Source organism: Rattus norvegicus, chromosome 19 (genome assembly GCF_021556685.1).
Source record: "Rattus norvegicus strain SHRSP/BbbUtx chromosome 19, alternate assembly SHRSP_T2T, whole genome shotgun sequence".
NCBI classification, from domain to species: domain Eukaryota; kingdom Metazoa; phylum Chordata; class Mammalia; order Rodentia; family Muridae; genus Rattus; species Rattus norvegicus.
In genome coordinates, this window is record NC_141552.1 from 5384609 (window position 1) to 5404845 (window position 20237).

At 39.0% G+C, this 20237-nt stretch overlaps 1 non-coding gene and 1 pseudogene across 1 annotated transcript; one reads left to right on the plus strand and one right to left on the minus strand.

The window, feature by feature from the left end:
• The window catches only part of Ddx3x-ps1 (DEAD-box helicase 3, X-linked, pseudogene 1), an 87049-nt pseudogene extending 68877 nt beyond the window's left edge, over positions 1-18172 (plus strand).
• Positions 7646-7752, minus strand: LOC120098743 (U6 spliceosomal RNA). The gene has a single exon (XR_015644459.1). It is a non-coding gene; the product is annotated as a U6 spliceosomal RNA (small nuclear RNA).
• Positions 18173-20237: the final 2065 nt, after the last annotated feature.

The following is a 20237-nucleotide window of genomic DNA, read 5'->3' on the forward strand; positions in this document are numbered from 1 at the left end:
CAACCATCAAAGATAATATAAAATGCAAAACGCTCCTAACCCAAAACATCCAAGAAATCCAGAACACATTGAGAAGATCAAACCTAAGAATAATAGGTATAGAAAAGAGCAAAACTCCCAACTTGAAGGACCAGTAGTGAATATCTTCAACAAAATTGTAGAAGAAAACTTCCCTAACCTAAAGAAAGAGATGCCCATAAACATACAAGAAGCCTACAGAACACCACACAGATTGGAACAGAAAAGAATTTCCTCCCATCATATAATAGTCAAAACATCAAATGCACAAAACAATGAAAGAATACTAAAAGCGGTAAGGGGAAAAAGTCAAGTAACATATAAAGGCAGACCTATCAGAATTACACCAAACTTCTCACCAGAGATGATGAAAACCACAAGATCCTGGGCAGATGTCATACACAGCCTAAGAGAACACAAATGCCAGGCCAGGAACTATGTCCATCAAAACTCTCAACATGGATGGAGAAACTAAGATATTCCATGACAAAACCATATTTATACAATGTCTTTCCTCAAAGGATAATAGATGGAAAAGTCCAACACTAGGAAGGAAACCACACCATAGAAGAAAACAAGAAAGTAATCTTTTATAACAAAACAAAAAGAGTCATACAAACGTAATTCCACCTCTAACATCAAAAATAACAGGAAAGAACAATTATGATTATTTAATATCTCTTAAAATCAATGGACTCAATTCCCCAATAAAAAGACATAGACTAACTGACTGGATACAGAAAGAGGACCCAGCATTTTACTGCATACAGGAAACACACCTCAGTGACAAAGACAGCACTACTTCAGAGTAAAAGGCTGGGAAACAATTTTCCAAGCAAATGGTCTGAGAAATAAGCTGGAGTAGCAATTCTAATATTGAAGAGAAGCAACTTTCAAACAAAAGTCATCAAAAAAGATAAGGAAGAACACTTCATATACATAAAAGGAAAAATCCACCAAGGTGAACTTTCAATCCTGCATATCTATACTCCAAATGCAGGAGCACCTACATTCAAAAAAAAAAAACCTAAGTGAAGCTTAAATCACACATTGTACCTTACACAATAATAATAAGAGACTTCAACGCCCCACTCTAATCAAAAGACACAAAAGACAGATCATAGAAATAGAAACTAAACAGAAACTTAGCAAAAGTTATACACAGATATTTATAGAACTTTTCATCTCCCATGCTCATGGATTCTCAGGATTAATATAGTAAGAGTGGCCATTTTGTCAAAAGCAATCTACAGATTCAATGTAGTCCCCATCAAAATTCCAAATCATTTCTTCATAGAGTTCAAAAGAGCAATTTGCAAGTTCATTTAAATAACAAAAAACACAGGATGGCAAAAACTATCCTCGACAATAAAAGAACTTTTGAAGGAATCACCATCCATGACCTCAAACTGTATTACAGAGCAATAGTGATTAAAAAGTGTATGGTATTGGTACAGAAACAGGCAGGTAGATCAAGGGAATAGAATTGAAAACTCAGAAATGAACCCCCTATGGTCACTTGATCTTTGACAAAGGAGTTAAAATTATCCAGTGAGAAAAATATAGCATTTTCCACAAATGGTGCTAGATCAATTGGAGGTCAGTATGTAGAAGAATGCAAATAGATCTGTTCTTTTTTTTTTAATTTTTATTTTTTTATTAACTTGAGTATTTCTTATATACATTTCAAGTGTTATTCCCTTTCCCGGTTTCCGGGCAAACATCCCCCTCCCCCCTTATGGGTGTTCCCCTCCCAACCCTCCCCCCATTGCTACCCTCCCCCCATAGTCTTGTTCACTGGGGGATCAGTCTTAGCAGGACCCAGGGCTTCCCCTTACACTGGTGCTCTTACTAGGATATTCATTGCTACCTATGGGGTCAGAGTCCAGGGTCAGTCCATGTATAGTATTTAGGTAGTGGCTTAGTCCCTGGAAGCTCTGGTTGCTTGGCATTGTTGTACTTTTGGGGTCTCGAGCCCCTTCAAGCTCTTCCAGTTCTTTCTCTGATTCCTTCAACGGGGGACCTATTCTCAGTTCAGTGGTTTGCTGCTGGCATTCGCCTCTGTATTTGCTGTATTCTGGCTGTGTCTCTCAGGAGCGATCTACATCCGGCTCCTGTCGGTCTGCACTTCTTTGCTTCATCCATCTTGTCTAATTGGGTGGCTGTATATGTATGGGCCACACGTGGGGCAGGCTCTGAATGGGTGTTCCTTCAGTCTCTGTTTTAATCTTTGCCTCTCCCTTCCCTGCCAAGGGTATTCTTTTTCCTCATTTAAAGAAGGAGTGAAGCATTCACATTTTGATCATCCGTCTTGGGTTTCGTTTGTTCTAGGGATCTAGGGTAATTCAAGCATTTGGGCTAATAGCCACTTATCAATGAGTGCATACCATGTATGTCTTTCTGTGATTGGGTTAGCTCACTCAGGATGATATTTTCCAGTTCCAACCATTTGCCTACGAATTTCATAAACTCGTTGTTTTTGATAGCTGAGTAATATTCCATTGTGTAGATGTACCACATTTTCTGTATCCATTCCTCTGTTGAAGGGCATCTGGGTTCTTTCCATTTTCTGGCTATTATAAATAAGGCTGCGATGAACATAGTGGAGCACGTGTCTCTTTTATATGTTGAGGCATCTTTTGGGTATATGCCCAAGAGAGGTATAGCTGGATCCTCAGGCAGTTCAATGTCCAATTTTCTGAGGAACCTCCAGACTGATTTCCAGAATGGTTTTACCAGTCTGCAATCCCACCAACAATGGAGGAGTGTTCCTCTTTCTCCACATCCTCGCCAGCATCTGCTCTCACCTGAGTTTTTGATCTTAGCCATTCTCACTGGTGTGAGGTGAAATCTCAGGGTTGTTTTGATTTGCATTTCCCTTATGACTAAAGATGTTGAACATTTCTTTAGGTGTTTCTCAGCCATTCGGCATTCCTCAGCTGTGAATTCTTTGTTTAGCTCTGAACCCCATTTTTAATAGGGTTATTTGTCTCCCTGCGGTCTAACTTCTTGAGTTTTTTGTATATTTTGGATATAAGGCCTCTATCTGTTGTAGGATTGGTAAAGATCTTTTCCCAATCTGTTGGTTGCCGTTTTGTCCTAACCACAGTGTCCATTGCCTTACAGAAGCTTTGCAGTTTTATGAGATCCCATTTGTCGATTCTTGATCTTAGAGCGTAAGCCATTGGTGTTTTGTTTAGGAAATTTTTTCCAGTGCCCATGTGTTCCAGATGCTTCCCTAGTTTTTCTTCTATTAGTTTGAGTGTGTCTGGTTTGATGTGGAGGTCCTTGATCCACTTGGACTTAAGCTTTGTACAGGGTGATAAGCATAGATCGATCTGCAGTCTTCTACATGTTGACCTCCAGTTGAACCAGCACCATTTGCTGAAAATGCTATCTTTATTCCATTTTATGGTTTTGGCTCCTTTGTCAAAAATCAAGTGACCATAGGTGTGTGGGTTCATTTCTGGGTGTTCAATTCTATTCCATTGGTCTATCTGTCTGTCTCTGTACCAATACCATGCAGTTTTTATCACTATTGCTCTGTAATACTGCTTGAGTTCAGGGATAGTGATTCCCCCTGAAGTCCTTTCATTGTTGAGGATAGCTTTAGCTATCCTGGGTTTTTTGTTATTCCAGATGAATTTGCAAATTGTTCTGTCTAACTCTTTGAAGAATTGGATTGGTATTTTGATGGGGATTGCATTGAATCTGTAGATTGCTTTTGGTAAAATGGCCATTTTTACTATATTAATCCTGCCAATCAATGAGCATGGGAGATCTTCCCATCTTCTGAGGTCTTCTTCAATTTCCTTCTTCAGTGTCTTGAAGTTCTTATTGTACAGATCTTTTACTTGCTTGGTTAAAGTCACACCGAGGTACTTTATATTATTTGGATCTATTATGAAGGGTGTTGTTTCCCTAATTTCTTTCTCGGCTTGTTTCTCTTTTGTATAGAGGAAGGCAACTGATTTATTTGAGTTAATTTTATACCCAGCCACTTTGCTGAAGTTGTTTATCAGCTTTAGTAGTTCTCTGGTGGAACTTTTGGGATCACTTAAATATACTATCATGTCATCTGCAAATAGTGATATTTTGACCTCTTCTTTTCCGATCTGTATCCCCTTGATCTCCTTTTGTTGTCTGATTGTTCTGGCTAGAACTTCAAGAACTATATTGAATAAGTAGGGAGAGAGTGGGCAGCCTTGTCTAGTCCATGATTTTAGTGGGATTGCTTCAAGTTTCTCTCCATTTAGTTTAATGTTAGCAACTGGTTTGCTGTATATGGCTTTTACTATGTTTAGGTATGGGCCTTGAATTCCTATTCTTTCCAGGACTTTCATCATGAAGGGGTGTTGAATTTTGTCAAATGCTTTCTCAGCATCTAATGAAATGATCATGTGGTTCTGTTCTTTCAGTTTGTTTATATAATGGATCATGTTGATGGTTTTCCGTATATTAAACCATCCCTGCATGCCTGGGATGAAGCCTACTTGATCATGGTGGATGATTGTTTTGATGTGCTCTTGAATTCGGTTTGCCAGAATTTTATTGAGTATTTTTGCATCGATATTCATAAAGGAAATTGGTCTGAAGTTCTCTTTCTTTGTTGTGACTTTGTGTGGTTTAGGTATAAGAGTAATTGTGGCTTCGTAGAAGGAATTCGGTAGGGCTCCATCTGTTTCAATTTTGTGGAATAGTTTGGATTATATTGGTATGAGGTCTTCTATGAAGGTTTGATAGAATTCTGCACTAAACCCGTCTGGACCTGGGCTCTTTTTGGTTGGGAGACCTTTAATGACTGCTTCTATTTCCTTAGGAGTTATGGGGTTGTTTAACTGGTTTATCTGTTCCTGATTTAACTTCGATACCTGGTATCTGTCTAGGAAATTGTCCATTTCCTGAAGATTATCAAGTTTTGTTGAATATAGGTTTTTATAGTAAGATCTGATGATTTTTTGAATTTCCTCTGAATCTGTAGTTATGTCTCCCTTTTCATTTCTGATTTTGTTAATTTGGACGCACTCTCTGTGTCCTCTCATTAGTCTGGCTAAGGGTTTATCTATCTTGTTGATTTTCTCAAAGAACCAACTTTTGGTTCTGTTGATTCTTTCTATGGTCCTTTTTGTTTCTACTTGGTTGATTTCAGCTCTGAGTTTGATTATTTCATGCCTTCTACTCCTCCTGGGTGTATTTGCTTCTTTTTGTTCTAGAGCTTTTAGGTATGCTGTCAAGCTGCTGACATATGTTCTTTCCTGTTTCTTTCTGCAGGCACTCAGCGCTATGAATTTTCCTCATAGCACAGCTTTCATTGTGTCCCATAAGTTTGGGTATGTTGTATCTTCATTTTCATTAAATTCTAAAAAGTTTTTAATTTCTTTCTTTATTTCTTCCTTGACCAGGTTATCATTGAGTAGAGCATTGTTCAATTTCCACATATATGTGGGCATTCTTCCCTTATTGTTATTGAAGACCAGTTTTAGGCCGTGGTGGTCCGATAGCACGCATGGGATTATTTCTATCTTTCGGTACATGTTGAGGCCCATTTTTTGACCAATTATATGGTCAATTTTGGAGAAAGTACCATGAGGAGCTGAGAAGAAGGTATATCCTTTTGCTTTAGGATAGAATGTTCTATAAATATCCGTTAAGTCCATTTGGCTCATGACTTCTCTTAGTCTGTCGACATCACTGTTTAATTTCTGTTTCCATGATCTGTCCATTGATGAGAGTGGGGTGTTGAAATCTCCCACTATTATTGTGTGCGGTGCAATGTGTGTTTTGAGCTTTAGTAAGGTTTCTTTTACGTATGTAGGTGCCCTTGTATTTGGGGCATAGATATTTAGGATTGAGAGTTCATCTTGGTGGATTTTTCCTTTGATGAATATGAAGTGTCCTTCCTTATCTTTTTTGATGACTTTTAGTTGGAAATTGATTTTATTTGATATTAGAATGGCTACTCCAGCTTGCTTCTTCTGACCATTTGCTTGGAAAGTTGTTTTCCAGCCTTTCACTCTGAGGTAGTGTCTGTCTTTATCTCTGAGGTGTGTTTCCTGTAGGCAGCAGAATGCAGGGTCCTCGTTGCGTATCCAGTTTGTTAATCTATGTCTTTTTATTGGGGAGTTGAGGCCATTGATATTGAGAGATATTAAGGAATAGTGATTATTGCTTCCCGTTATATTCATATTTGGATGTGAGGTTATGTTTGTGTGCTTTCATTCTCTTTGTTTTGTTGCCAAGACGATTAGTTTCTTGCTTCTTCTAGGGTATAGCTTGCCTCCTTATGTTGGGCTTTACCATATATTATCCTTTGTAGTGCTGGATTTGTAGAAAGATATTGTGTAAATTTGGTTTTGTCATGGAATATCTTGGTTTCTCCATCAATGTTAATTGAGAGTTTTGCTGGATACAGTAACCTGGGCTGGCAGTTGTGTTCTCTTAGGGTCTGTATGACATCAGTCCAGGATCTTCTGGCCTTCATAGTTTCTGGCGAGAAGTCTGGTGTGATTCTGATAGGTCTGCCTTTATATGTTACTTGACCTTTTTCCCTTACTGCTTTTAATATTCTTTCTTTATTTTGTGCGTTTGGTGTTTTGACAATTATGTGACGGGAGGTGTTTCTGTTGCTTGGGTACCTGCGCTTGCCTCTCGCCATCAGATTATCTCTAGTGTTACTTTGTTCTGCTATTTCTGACAGTGGCTAGACTGTCCTATAAGCCTGTGTGTCAGGAGTGCTGTAGACCTGTTTTCCTCTCTTTCAGTCAGTTATGGGGACAGAGTGTTCTGCTTTCCAGCGTGTAGTTTTTCCTCTCTACGGGTCTTCAGCTGTTCCTGTGGGCCTGTGTCTTGAGTTCAGCAGGCATCTTTCTTGCAGCAGAAAAGTTGGTCTTACCTGTGGTCCCGAGGCTCAAGTTCGCTCGTGGGGTGCTGCCCACAGGCTCTCTGCAGCGGCAGCAACCAGGAAGACTTGTGCTGCCGTTTCCGGGAGCTTCAGTGCACCAGGGTTCCAGATGGTCTTTGGCTTTTTCCTCTGGCGTCTGAGATGTGTGTGCAGAGAGCAGTCTCTTCTGGTTTCCCAGGCTTGTCTGCCTCTCTGAAGGTTCAGCTCTCCCTCCCACGGGATTTGGGTGCAGAGAACTGTTTATCCGGTCTGTTTCCTTCAGGTTCCAGCGGTGTCTCAGGCAGGGGTCCTGCCGCTCCTGGGCCCTCCCCCACGGGAGCCCAGAGGCCTTATACAGTTTCCTCTTGGGCCAGGGATGTGGGCAGGTGTGAGCAGTGTTGGTGGTCTCTTCTGCTCTGCAGCCTCAGGAGTGCCCACCTGACCAGGCGGTTGGGTCTCTCTCTCACAGGGTCTGGGGGCAGAGAGCTGCTGCGGGCCGGGATCCGCGGGTGTGGGACTTCCGGTAAACACAGAACGTGCCCGGTCCTAGAGGAATTCTGCTTCCGTGTGTCCCAAGCTCACCAGGCAGCTTTCTTGCAGCAGAAAAGTTGGTCTTACCTGTGGTCCCGGGGCTCAAGTTCGCTCGTGGGGTGCTGCCCACGGGCTCTCTGCAGAGGCAGCAACCAGGAAGACCTGTGCCGCCGTTTCAGGGAGCTTCAGTGCACCAGGGTTCCAGATGGTCTTTGGAAAAATATGGAATGCTTCTCGAATTTGCGTGTCATCCTTGCGCAGGGGCCATGCTAATCTTCTCTGTATCGTTCCAATTTTAGTACATGTGCTGCCGAAGCGAGCACAATAGATCTGTTCTTATTGCCCTGTACAAAGCTCAAGTCTAAGTGGATCAAAGACCTCCACATCAATCCACATACATTCAAACTAATAAAAGAAAAAGTGGGGAAGAGTCTTGAACACATGGGCACTGGGAAAAATTTCCTGAACATAACATCAATGGCTTATGCTCTAAGATCAAGAATCAACAAATGGGAACTCATAATACTGCAAAGCTTCTATAAGGCAAAGAATACTGTCATTAGGACAAAGTGGCAAAAAAAAATATGGAAAAATATTTTTAACAATCCTACACCTATTATAGGGCTAATATCCAATATATTCAAAGAACTCAAGAAGTTAAACTCCAGAGACACAAATACCCTATTACAAAATGGGGCCAGAGCTAAAGGAAGAATTCTCATCTGAGGAATATCGAATGACTGATAAGTACCTAAAGAAATGCTCAACATCCTTACTCATCAGGGAAATGCAAATCAAAACAACCCTGAGATTCCACCTCATACCAGTCAGAATGGCTAAGATCAAAATCTCAGGTGACAACAGATGCTGGAGAAGTTGTGGAGAAAGAGGAACACTCCTCCATTGTTTGTGGGATTGCAAGCTCTTACAACCACTCTGGAAATCAGTCTGGCACTTTCTTGGGAAATTGGACTTAGTACTAACTTTAGACCTAACTAATCCTCTCCTGGACATATACCCAAATGATGCTACAAAGTATTACAAGGACACACGTTTCACTATATTCATAGCAGCTTTATTTATAATATCCAGAAACTGGAAAAAACCCAGATGTCTTTCAACAGAGGAATGGACACAGAAAATGTCGTACATCTACACATTGGACTTTTACTCAAATATCAAAAACTTCATGAAATTCATAGGCAAATGAATGGAACTAGAAAATGTTTTCCTGAGTGAGGTAACCCAAACACAAAAATACACACATGATATGCACCCACTGATAAATAGTCCAAAACCTTGAATTACCCAAGATACAATCCACAGACCACATAAAGCTCAAGAGGAAGGATGAACAAAGTTGTGGGTACTTCGGTCCTTCTTAAAGTGGGAAACAAAAATATTCATAGGAGGAGATATGGAGACAGAGTTTGGAGTAGAAACTGAAGGAATGGCCATTCAGAGCCTGTCCCACCTGGTGATCCACCCCATATATATATGCAGCCACCCCATATATATGCAAACAATATTGCTGAGTCCAAGAAGTTCATGCTTAAAGGACTCTGATATGGCTGTCTTCTGAGAGGCTTTGCCAGAGCATAACAGTTATAGAGGTGAATCATTGAACTGAGAATGGGTTCCCCGTTGTAGGAGTTAGAGAAAGGATTGAAGGGGCTGAAGGGACTTGTACCCCCATAAGTACAACAATACCAACCAACCAGAGCTCCCAGGGACTAAACCACTACCCATAATGTACACATGGACAGACCCATGGCTCCAGCTGTATATGTAGCAGAGGATGGCCTTGATGGGCACCAATGGGAGAAGAAGCCCTTGGTCCTGCGGGAGGGCAAGAAGGCAGGAAGAGGTGGATGGATGGGGAGGGGAACACCTTCATAGAAGAAGGGGGAGGAGGATTGTATAGGAGGTTTATGGACGGGAAACCAGGAAAGGGGATAACATTTGAAATGTACTTAAAGTATTCCAATGAAAAAAAGAAAAATGAAGTATGTTATTTCAGGCTTATGGCACTTTAGTATTATTAAAATTATTTGGATAAAAATAAGGACTAACATATAAAATACACAATGAATTGCCAGTTTCTTAGGGAGAGCTCTTATAATACTATCTAATTCCTCTGTATTAAGGCACAGCAGAATAACGCAAGAAATACCAAACATATTATTTAGAACTAACTAATTTCTGTACAGACTAATTAAAGTGTCTCAATAAAATAACAATATTAATTTAGCCTACTATTGTATTTATTTCTCATGTTTCTTTCTATTCTAATCCATTGTTGTAATAGATAGGAAATAAATAGGTGGAAAAACAGAAAAAAAAAACAGCATTTACCACTTATAAACACTGAGATATATAGTTCAGAAAGAAATGCTGAAGAGACCTGGCATTTAGCTTTAGTTCACCCTATCTAGAGGTATTAAGAAAACTCCAATGTCTTTTCTTTGGACTACAGAGATACTTTGACAGGGAGCTGCAGTCAAATATACCGCCCCCCCCCCCATTTTAAGCTCTAGATTATCGTCTTAATTTCAACTAGCCCAACTTCCCTAAAATGATGTTTTCAGTCAGCTAGCTGACATTTTGCAACTAAAATGAATGATAGCCTGAGAAAGATTTGCGATAAATACTTATCATTTAACTTTCTGTATTCTCCTGGGTTGCAAGGTGTATTTTTAGTCTGAGAAAGGAGAAACAAGACATAGGTAGCATTTAATATTCTAATCTAAAAGACATGTATTGCTGTCTATATTGCTGTGACCATGTGTATCATAAACAGAAGCAGAAAATGTAGCATTTACAATGGATCACGGCTCCAGAAGTTTTCTCATAGTAGGAAAACATTGATCTGGCTGCTTCATAGCACCTGAGAAACTTGGAGTATCTCCAACCTAGCTCTACTGCTTCATATTATAGAAACAAACAAGCTCAGGACAGGACCAGCTGTGTGTATTAATTTAAGGACCACCCTCAATTATTCTCTTTCTGAACTAGGACCACCTACTTTCTGAACCAGGTTCTAATTTCTAAGGTATCTTCTCAAAACAGGACAACAAAGTGTAAAACTATGTGGTCCTGCAGGGGACATTTCCCATTCATACCACAGCAGCACGTATTGTTTCAAAATGCATTAAGGTGTTTTCGTCCTTTAACAATTATCAAGGGTGTAATTAAATAATTTGAGTTACTGTTAACTATTTCATTTGAATCTTTACTGCCCACAAACTTTGCTGATTCTGTACTAGAAGAATCAACAATTGAATAGTTGATTTCTATACATCTACTCATGTTTTTTTGTTTATTTGTTTGCTTGTTTTGTTTTGAATTTCCTGGATAGTGAATGCTGATCCAGTTTGTAAGTAATTAAAGAATTCAGTCATACATATATTTTCACCACTACATTTGCTAGCTTTGAATTGTGAAGTGAATTTAAGATCCAAACTTCTGTATTAAGTTGAAAGTTACTATACTGTATTCTACCTCTAGTAACACAGATGGATATATTGAAGCAATAATATATAATTTTCCTCTTGAATGCGATATTCTTATTATGACTTAAATATGTGACAGTCTATTTCTTTAGTGGTTCTTGATATCTTGGATGAATGTCCAATTTATAAATGTCAGGTAAGAAATGAAATTCAATAAAAATGCAACTTTTGAATAAAAGAAATATGTTTATGATACTTTAATTTTTTACTTCTGATTATTTTCTCTGTACTGAAGATCCTTCAACAACTTTTTCTACATTGCTGGAATAAATATATGCAGATATTGTGCTCTGTGTAAGAAGTTATATACTATTATAATAAAATTCTCATTATTTGTTGATTCTATAAATCCCTTACCCACTTTGTATTTATGTGTTTATCTCAAATATCATATCATACTATATTTATCTTCCAAGTGTTTTATACTGTTTACATTTTGTTGTTGTTGTTGTTCATTTTTTTCCTGAGACAATGTCTCACTCTGTAGCTTTGGCTGGCCTAGAAATTACTATGTAGAACAGGCTGTACTCAGACTCACATAGATCCTGCTTTCTGAGGGATAAGATTGGAAGCATGGGCTACTGTGTCAAGATAGCTTTCAACTAAGTGAAAACAGGTTTTTCTATATATCGTTTTTGGTATTGGAGACATATCATATGATTTTGCATACTAGCCAAGCACTCATTTTTGTAAAAAAAAAAAACTTCCTCCTTTTTCATATGCTGCATCATTATTTTAGCAATTTAGAATATTTACAAAAGTAGAGATTTCATATATTTTTATTATGTTTTCCTCTATGCTGTTCTGAAAATTCAGACCTTATGATTCTCCATCAAGCAGCCATTATGCAAGGAGAAGGATGCTAATGCTAGACAACAAAACAGTTAAAATTGCATTTTTTACTGTTGGTTTATGTGTTCATAACAACCATGATTGGTAGCTGGAGGATAATAGAAGGCAGAAAGAGCTATATTTATTGTTCTTCAAATGAATAAGTTTCTCTTTTACCTTGCTATCCCTCTCTTTGTGAGTTCTTTGTGCCAGGTACGTGAGCTAAGGAGGACCAAGATAACCTTTCTAATTCTGCCTTTCAGATGACATTTTTATAATACTGGAATTTAATATAGTTTTAAAGTCAACTTGATGAATCACATTTTTATCCCTGTGAAAAATGCCAGACATATACAACTAAGCAAAGATGGCTCATGGTTTAGTAGGTTTCTGTCCAGGCTGCCTGGCTCCCACCATGCTTCTATTCATGTTGAGGAAGACCATTCTCATACAAGGACGTTGTGATGCAAAGTTGTTCACCTCACAGGGAAACAGAAAGAAGAGAGAATGACAGAAAGAGCCTAATTCTACAACTTCCCCAAATAGCACCCAGCAGACGGAAACCAAGATGGAAAGACATGTGTTTGTGAGGACTTTTCATATGCAGACCATAATAGTTGCTTCAAATTGTTTCACCTAAAAGAAATCCCAGGAGGTCTGCTGCCTAACACAAATGAAAGAAGTTTCAGTGTTAAGAATGTATCTTTCAGAAAACCTTTTGCAGGATCTCTTTTCACTGATGTACCAAAAGGTACCATGGAAACCTCCAAAGGAGGGAGGCAGCTAGTTATCCTTTCTCTCTATGCCTTGGAACATCACTAAACAGCATGGTAATATAACTCTAAAGGTTCAGTAGTGACATTCCTACCTTGGGGGTAACCAAGAGCCCTCTATTGGACTCAAGACCCACTCAAGAAAAGGAAATATATTCTTGGTAGGTACTGGAAATCTATCACATTATTCATTGATAGAAAATTCATGCTTCGTGAATGAGAATCTACAACCTCTAATTAATTAAACCAGTATAATACATGAAAACAATTTATAAATATTTGTCCTTATATCTATAGATAAGTGTGGTCTTTACTCCTAATCAAGGAACCCTTTCTTTGTAGTAGATGAAGGTCACTATGGAAAGCCACAACCTGTCATCCTGCAGAATTGTGGAGCCCAGTCCAAATGGATACATTAATAGGACATTCCTGCACCTAAGGTTCAGAGTACATTGTAGAAGGGGCTGAATTATTATAAGAGTCAGTGTATAAGAGAGTTTACTATGTGACTGTATCCCCTTGTAATATCAAAATCTATACCGCCCATAACTTCTCACTAACATGAGTGCTCTAGCAGGAGCTGAAGAGTGATGGCAACACTCAACATACCAAGTTGAACTTGAAAAGCCCATTAGGCTTCAATCCTACACAAAGAGCTGTAGTCAACCAAGGAAAGCTGAGTGTTGGAAAGAGATGGTCTTCTCTGGGAAAGAGAGCAGCAACTGTTTGTCTAATGATCAGCCTTGAAAGCATATATACAAATAATGCTAAACACACTGAAAAGATTATACTTAGGAACACACACATACATAGTGAAAGAAATGGGCTTTGAATTTGAAAATGGATATATAGAGGAGTTTTGAGGAAGAGAAAGGAGACATAATTATAACCCAAAAACAAACAAACAAAAAAAAAACCAACAAAGCAAGTAAAAATAACTCTGAGACGTCCTCTTTTGAATTGTAGTTGGAGTTGTCTAAGAGACTCCTGAAATGGAAATCATTACATTTACAGAATGATTGTTTTTGTCTTTGGTTGTACTCCAAATGTGTAGGGTAAGTTTATATTGCTGAAGGCAAGATGTACTTCAGACACAAGGCCCATAGGCCCCTGAGATATATCTGACCTGAAAGTTTCTTCCCTGAAGACTGTCTTTCATGATGCCACATGTCACTATGCAAGCTTTCATAGGACAGGAGGTATCAACAGATCTTACCGAGGTATGATACTTATAAAAAACCACAACCAACATGGCATGATAACCTTAAGGACACAGTACCTGCACTCATACTTTGGTAGTAGCCAATAGCTATCTACTTGGTCTGAAGACACACTCAAAAAGAGAGAAATATGCGATATCTGGAACTTAGTCAACTTCCTAGGCCTAGTGACGTCATGGATCTTGGAGGAAAACCTGCAAGCACTATTTCTAAAACAGCACAATGCCTACCTACATTCTAAATATTGATTCTTATGCCCACAGCTTAGTTCAGTTTTTATCTTCCACCAAGGAAACTTCCAATATAGAAAACAAATAAAAAAGACAAAGCTGTGATTCCTGCACCAACTGAGAAATCACAACATAATGCCCACACCTAAGGCTCAGGGATCATTGTGACAGACAGGGTAGAAGAAATCTAAGAATGACAGGATGTTGGCTGTGAACCTGTGTCTCCTAGAACTATCAATATCCATACAAAACGGATGTCTTAACCAATAATTAACAAAGAGAATACATAGATCATTCTCCATATAATGCTTTGAATGGTATCTTCTAATTTAAATATATGATGTTGAATAAAAAGAAAGTCTAAAATCTAAAATACAAACTATCTCCTCTGTGTTTCCCAACTCTTAAATTAAACATGGTAATTTTTGCCACTGATTAATCATCCATTGTTTTACAAGACAGACGATGACTATAGGAATCACGACAGCCAAGTAAACTGGCAACATGAATCACTTACATGTACATGTTCATCAATAGTAGTATCAAATTCTTACAGATCAGATAGACTCTACATAGATAAATAGTTCAATAGCTATCTATGGCCTTATAATTTAAATTTTACTCTGCATCGCACATATCAAGTAAAAATAATGTTAGTGAGTTTTTTTTTCTGGCTATGAAGACTGATATAAATCATACACCAACACATGGAAATTACAAGATTTCTGCTGATTATCCTTACAAGATACCATCATAAATAGAAACACATAAAATTACACATAGTGTATATTTACTTAATCTCTGCTGTTGTTTTGTTTTGTTTGTTTTTGAAACCAAGTCTTGCTACATATTCTTATGTGACCTTAACTGAAATTCTCTCTTCCTGAGCTGAAAAGTGCCTATAGCACCATGTCTAATTATGATTTTAATTCATAATAAGTAATGAGTTTTCAAGCAAATGGCTTTATATTTAACAAAAACTTCCTTCTAAATAATTTTGCAGGGAATTTAGCTTTTATGTTAAAATACTAATAGCACATTGTTCACAAAAATACTCATAATTTCTGCACGCAGTTTCTATATCGATATCTGATATTTGAAGCCCACAGATTTTGCAGAGAGCCCTATACAACTTGGAATTTGAAAGCCCTGCTTTAGTGGTGGTTCTGGTCTGCATAGCACAGGACACCTGGTATTTGACTGTTTTGTCTTTGTTGATATACGGTGTTCTACATTTCTATAACACCCCGGGAATTGTGTCTTTCTTAATTTTCTATGAATCAACAGTGCTTGCATATCAGTTGTGTTTCAGATTTTTGTATTTAATTAATGTTCTGCCTTTGCGAAAGAGATACATGTATTTTTTTCCATTCTATCATAGTATCTCTGAGCTACAGGAAGCACTTTATAGTGAACCTCACTCACTTTGAAAAGGGGTATTTGTGTTTTGAATAAGAAAAGAGTAACATGGCTCTTCGAAGCCACAGTTCTCTCTTTAGAGGGCCTTGGCCGTAAAGCCAGCATTTGCACAGCAGCAGAAGACTCCGAATTTTCGGTACTCTTCAGGATGTGGCAGTGGAAAAATGTGCTCGGGCTGGACCAGCAGTTCGCTGGCCTAGACCTGAACTCTTAAGATAATCAGCCTGAAGAAAGTACAGTAAGCAAAGGGCGCTATATCCCTCCTCATTTAAGGAACTGAGAAGCTACTAAAGGATTCTATGGCAAAGACAGTTCTGGGTGGAGTTCTAGTAAAAATAAGAATGCGTACAATGTCCCGCCAGCAAGAACAACGCGCGGCAACAGGATTCTTCTGCGAACAAACCTTTACTGTGGTACAGCTCTCTTGAACAAGGACAGGGGACCACATGCTGCAAAGTCACTCGCCTTATATACACAACAGTATGCTAATAATCTCTCAGGGATTGGTGGGGCACAGGTCACCCCGCTATCACCCCACTACTTGTCCTCCAGGGACTGGCGGAGAATGAATCACCTCACTAGCATGGTACCGCCCCCTCATTAGCATATTACTGGCCAACTGACACCAGGTGCAAAACCTGCGCATGCGCAGTACCGTTGTTCACCACTGGAGGGTGCCCTACATACAGCAGTTTTGGATCCCGGAGTGATTCAAGAGGGAAGTCTAGTTTCTTTGGTGATCGTGGAAGTGGATCAAGGGGAAGGTTTGATGATCAGGGACAGTTAGACTATGATGACATTGGCAGCCATGGAAATAGAAGTAGCTTTGGCAAATTTGAAGGAGGTGGAAATAGTCGCTGGTATGACAAATCAGATGAAGATGACTGGTCAAAGCCACTCCCACCAAGTGAATGCCTGGAACAGGAACTCTTTTCTGGAGGCAATACTGGGATTAACTTTGAGAAATACGGTGATATTCCATTTGAAGCAACAGGCAACAACTGTCCTTGTCCTCCACACGTTGAAAGTTTCATCAATGTTGAGTTGGGAAAAATTATTATGGGAAACATTTGAACTTGCCCTACTCCGGTTCAGAGGCATGCTATTCCTATTATCAAAGAGAAAAGAGACTTGAAGGCTTGCACTCAAACAGGTTCGGGAAACACTGCAGCATTTCCCTTGTCCATCTGGAGTCAGATTTATGCTGATGGTCCAAGAGAGGCTCTGAGATCCATGAAGGAAAGTGGAAGACATGGGCGTCTTAAACAGTATCCAATCTCCTTGGTTCTGGCGCCAACGAGAGAATTGGCAGTGCAGATCTAGGAGGAAGCCAGCAAAATTATCATACAGATCTAGAGTCCATCATTGCATGCTTTATGGCGGTGCTGAAATTGTTCAGCCGATTCGAGACTTCGAACATGGATGCCACTTGTTACTAGTCACTCCAGGATGTCTACTGGACATGATGGAGAGAGAGATCAGATTAGACTTCTGCAAATACTGTGTTAGATATAGCTGACTGGATGTTAGGTATGGGGTTTGAACTTCAGATACATAGAATCGTTGAATAAGACACTATGCCTCCAAAAGGAATCCGCCGCACTATGATGTTTAGTACTACTTTTCCTAAGGAAATATAGATGCTGACCCATGATTTCTTAGATGAGTACATATTTCTGGCTGTAGGAAAAGTTGGGTCTACTTCAGAAAACATCACACAAAAAGTGGCTTGCGTGGAAGAGACAGACAAAAGAACATTTCTGCTTGACCTCCTAAATGCAACGGTGGAAGGATATGTCTGCACCAGTATCCATGGAGACTGTTCTCCGAGAGATAGAGAAGCGGCCCTTCACCAGTTCCACTCAGGAAAAAGACCAATTCTAGTGGTTACAGCAGTAGCAGCAAGAGGATTGGATATTTCAAATGTGAAACATGTTATTAATTTTGACCTGCCTAGTGATATCGAAGACTATGTGCATCGGCATAGACCATTCGGGGCATGTAGGAAACCTTGGTCTTGCCACCTCATTTTTTAATGAAAGGAATATAAATATCACTAAGGATTTACTGGATCTCCTTGTTGAAGCAAAACAGGAAGTGCCATCTTGGTTAGAAAACATGGCTTTCGAACACCACCATAAGGGCAGCAGTTGTGGACCTTCTAAGAGTAGTAGTTTTAGTGGAGGATTTGGTGCCAGAGGCCGTCGACAGAGTAGCTGTGTCAGCAGTTCCAGCTTCAGCAGCAGCCGTGCAAGCAGCAGTCAAAGAGGTGGAGGTGGTCATGGCAGCAGCAGAGGATTTGGTAGAGGTGGCTACGGACGAGCTTTTTACAACAGTGATGGATATGGGGAAATCCACTCCCAGGGGGTTACAGGTGGGGAAACTGAGCCTGCTTTGTAGTAGGTCAACCTGCCAATCAAGCTAATATGGAAAACAGATTTAACTCAACCAGACTAAACCTTGTGTAGCTTCAACAACTCGAAGCAAATTAACAGCCGTGATTCTCCAATGAAAAAATAAACTTTTTTTAAATTTTTTTTTGGGGGGGACCTCAGGGTCACAAGTAAAGATGAAAGGAACAATCAGCAGCCCTGTTCTGAAGGTGGTTTGAAGACTTCATTGCTGTAGCTTGGATTAACTCCCCTCCCACTTTCCCGTATCCCAAACTGCATTAATAATTCTATGACTGGGGATCATTTGTTTGTACTGTGCCTTTAACTTCAGAAAACTTTTTTTATTTGATGTCCTGTTTCCTCAGTATTGCTCAAGATTCCAATTGATTTTGACAAAATAAATTTACCGAACTTGAACTAAAATAAAACAAAAAAGAAAAAAAAAAGGAAAAGAAGAGAGTAATGTAAGAGGTTGTGTCAACAATTTCTAGGGGATTTGGGCATAGAGCCCTACTTTTGTGGGGTCTTCATATATATATATATATATGTATATATGTGTGTGTATTTATATATATGAATTATTATATATATTATATATAATGAATTATTGCAAGGTTTACTTCATAACCCATCCTGGAGATTGGCATTTTCCAAATAACCACCAGTTAAAATGAATAAGTCCCTAAAACAACTAGCTTTGCATGTAGCAAGGGCAAACCCAATTTCCGTCAATTACGGCATCCTGTTGTGTCAGGGACAATTGAAAATCGTGGAAAGTACCTGCACATCTTCCTCAGTCAGCATGAGTATCTCTGCATCCATCTAATTCTCAAATCTAATTGTTCCTTGATACCTGAATACAGTTTATCAAACTAGATAATTAAAGATACAGCTCTGCCCCTGTCCTCTGGACCCTTTAGGCTGAGCCAAGCTGCCCTAAGCACCCTGTCATCCCAGGGAGACAACCATTCTCTTGCCACTCCTCTGCCCCCTTTATCAGAACTCAGGCTCCAGAACCACACAGAAATCAAGCTCCAGAACCACACTACAGCCCACGGATGTCCATCAGAGGCCTGCCTCACCATGAATCTCAAGGTTAATCCCCTCATAATACCCACTTCAAGAACATCATCCAGGGACCATACTATCCCAATGGCTAAACGCCCTCACAAAAACACAATAACAAGAGCCAGGGCAGGATGACAACGCCAAGGCACAGACACCCCATTATCACAAACCCTGGGTATCCTAACACAACCGAAACACAAGAAAATGACCTTAAATTTGATCCTATAATGGTGACAGAGACCTTAAAAGGAAAATAATAAATCCCTCAAATGATGATACACTCAAACAGATAGAGGTCGTTAAAGATGAAACAAATAAACATTTTAAAGGTATTTGGGAAGTACAATATTAAACAGGTGAAGGAAATAAATATACCATGCGTAACCTAAATGTAGAAATAGAAACAATATTGGAAACACAAACTGAGGAAGTCATGGAGATGGAAAACCTTAGGGAAGAGAGCAGGGAAGACAGATGGAAGCAACATAGTGCAAGAGAGAGAGAATCTTAGGCATAGACAATGAAATAGAAAAAAATCAATACATCAGTCAAAGAAAATATTAAAGCTAAAAATTTCCTGATGCACAAAAAATCCAGAAAACCTATAATAATCAAAATAATAAAAGGATTAGAAGAAGATAGAGACTCTCAATTCCAAGGCCAATAGAATATTCTCAACAAAAATCATAGAAGAAAACTTTCCCAATTTAAAGAAAGAGATACCTATAAACATACAAGAAGCTTATAGAATACCAATTAGACTGGACCTGAAAGGAAAAAATCTCCCAGTACATAATAATCAAAATGGAAAGTCTACATGATAAATAAAGAATATTAAGAGCAGTAAGAGAAAAAAAGCCATGTAAAATACAAAGGCAGACCTATCAGAATTACACCCAACTTCACAATAGAAATGCTTAGAGTTAGAAAGACCTGCACAGATATACTGCAACCTCTAAAAATCACAGGTGCCAACCTAGACTAATATATCCAGCAAAACTTTCAATAACTATAAATGGAGAAAATAAGATAATTCAAGACAAATCCAAATTTGAACATTACCTATCCACAAATCCAGCTCCACAGAAAATACTAGAAGGGAAGCTGAAACCTAAGAAAGAAAACTATGTCTAAGAAAAAACAGGAAATAGGTAATTCCATTCCAGCAAAAACAAGTAAATCACACACAAACTCAGATACACACACACACACACACACACACACACACACACACACAGAGAGAGAGAGAGAGAGAGAGAGAGAGAGAGAGAGAGAGAGAGAGAGAGAGACTAACATCATCAACATCAAGATAACAGGAAATAACCTGTCATTATGACCAAATGACGAATGACCAAATCACTG